Below are 2,956 nucleotides of genomic sequence, written 5' to 3'. Positions count from 1 at the left end.
AAACATTGAAGAACTTACGGAAATATTGGTTCCCTATGTATTAGTAGCTACATAATTCATCCATAAAACATCCTCACTTCTTCAGCGACATTTTGCAGCTACTGAACGGTTGAGTGCAATGCCATATTTGAGAGAAGAAGAGTAAAGTGAATTATATATTTGATTAATATAGTAATTGTAAGAACTTAAGTAGCATTTAAAAGTTTCGAAAGTTAGAAAATTCTGTTGAATGCATTTGCTAATTTACTGATATTGTAATGTATTGGTTAGTGCACAGAATAAGCTGGGAAAAATTTTACTAGATTAACAGATAAATACTTATGGTATAAGTTTATGTGAAGTAAAACGTAAACGCCTTGTAATACATTTTTTTAACCACATAGTATGATAATAATGGCATATGCTTTAACCCTATCTTTTTCGTTTTATTATAAATGAAGCTTATTATAATTACAATCAATAGTGTTAACATTATTTCGATGAAGAAATTGCACATTAAAGTTATTTGTTCGCAACAATTCGGGTTTTGTGCAAAAGATGGCACTATAGAAAAAGTAAATAGAATTACTAAAAAAATGTCTTAACAGAGCTGGGATATTCGATGAGGTTTGACATGAAAGCCTTTTATATCAAATTGAAACATTATGTCCTTTCGAATTGTACAAAACATTGGAATCTTATTTAAAATATAGGAAATTTATTATTAAAGTAGGTAGTTGCATATCAAGTGAACAGCCAATAAGTGCTGCTGTATCTCAGGAGAAATGCGCTAGGCTCCACAATATACATCTTATATGAAGAAGACTATCCAACTGGTAATATAAATAAAATATATGAATATAATATTATCATCGACTTTTGCTGATGACAACGTCCTGTATGCCATTAAAAGTCCCATTAGAGCGATTTATATTTCAAATCCTCTTTCTGGATATGGAAAACGGATTAACTTTTCGATTACTCATTTGGCATCATACCGCTGCCGTTTTACTCTCCTCTTTCCACTTTTTCACAAACTTTTTTTTACTCTCGCGCTGAAGCCGACCTTCATATAACGGTTGTACGTGTCACATAAAACTAATCGAAACATATATAGGGTAAATGATTGGGATGACGAAACGAGTTAAATCTCGAGTGTTCGTCTGTCTGCGCAAGCTGTAACTTGAATAAAAATTAAGGTATCTTGATAAAACGTAGTAGACGTATTCCTTGGCAAAAACAGTAAGAACGAGTCCGTTAATGGATCTGCTTTTTATTTGGTTTAATAAACATATTCAGACTTTATCGACACGGAAAAAATGGATGAAATTGGAAGATAACCCCGACCACTACGCATATAACAGTAAAGTTCAGACCTTTCAAAATCAATAACCAAATACGCCATAGAAGAAGAACCCGATTCCCCTATCGATGACGACGGAGCAGACGACCATTACCCGACCATGAAGAAATTCGAATAGCAATTGCCGGCCTGAAGAACAACAAAGCGGCAGGGGCCGACGGATTGCCGGCCGAGCTATTCAAACACGGCGACGAAGAACTAATAGGGAGCATGCATCAGCTTCTTTGTAAAATATGGTCGGAAGAAAGCATGCCCAACGATTGGAATTTAAGTGTGCTCTGCCCAATCCATAAAAAAGGAGACCCCACAATCTGCGCCAACTACAGTGGGATCAGCCTCCTCAATATCGCATATAAGGTTCTATCGAGCGTATTGTGTGAAAGATTAAAGCCCACCGTCAACAAACTGATTGGACCTTATCAGTGTGGCTTCAGACCTGGAAAATCAACAACCGACCAGATATTCACCATGCGCCAAATCTTGGAAAAGACCCGTGAAAGGAGAATCGACACACACCACGTCTTCGTCGATTTCAAAGCTGCTTTCGACAGCACGAAAAGGAGCTGCCTTTATGCCGCGATCTCTGAATTTGGTATCCCCGCAAAACTAATACGGCTGTGTAAACTGACGTTGAGTAACACCAAAAGCTCCGTCAAGATCGGGAAGGACCTCTCCAAGCCGTTCGATACCAAACGAGGTTTCAGACAAGGTGACTCCCTGTCGTGCGACTTCTTCAACCTGCTCCTGGAGAAAATAGTTCGAGCTGCAGATCTATATAGAGAAGGCACCATCTTTTATAAGAGTGTACAGCTGCTGGCGTATGCTGATGATATTGACATCATCGGCCTCAACACCCGCGCCGTTAGTTCTGCTTTCTCCAGGCTGGACAAGGAAGCACAGAAAATGAGTCTGGCAGTGAACGAGGGCAAAACGAAATATCTCCTGTCATCAAACAAACAGTCGTCGCACTCGCGACTTGGCTCTCACGTCACTGTTGACAGTCATAACTTTGAAGTTGTAGATAATTTCGTCTATTTAGGAACCAGGATTAACACCACCAACACTACTTCGGACTGAGTAGGCAATTGAAAAGTAAAGTCCTCTCTCGACGAACAAAACCTAAACTCTATAAGTCGCTCATAATTCCCGTCCTGCTGTATGGTGCAGAGGCTTGGGCGATGACAACAACCGATTAGTCGACGTTACGAGTTTTCGAGAGAAAAATTCTGCGAAAGATTTATAGTCCTTTGCGCATTGGCCACGGCGAATATCGCATTCGATGGAACGATGAGCTGTACGAGATATACGACGATATCGACATAGTTCAGCGAATTAAAAGACAGCGGCTACGCTGGCTAGGTCATGTTGTCCGGATGGATGAAAACACTTCACCTCTGAAAGTATTCGACGCAGTACCCGCGGGGGGAAGCAGAGGAAGAGGAAGACCTCCACTCCGTTGGAAGTGGAGAAGGACCTGACTTCGCTTGGAATATCCAATTGGCGCCACGTAGCGAAAAGAAGAAACGACTGGCGCGCTGTTGTTAACTCAGCTATAATCGCGTAAGCGGTGTCTACGCCAATTAAGAAGAAGAAATACGCCAGAGGCATACAATT

Source organism: Bactrocera neohumeralis, chromosome 3 (assembly GCF_024586455.1).
Source record: "Bactrocera neohumeralis isolate Rockhampton chromosome 3, APGP_CSIRO_Bneo_wtdbg2-racon-allhic-juicebox.fasta_v2, whole genome shotgun sequence".
NCBI classification, from domain to species: Eukaryota; Metazoa; Arthropoda; class Insecta; order Diptera; family Tephritidae; genus Bactrocera; species Bactrocera neohumeralis.
This window is presented reverse-complemented; position numbering follows the sequence as displayed.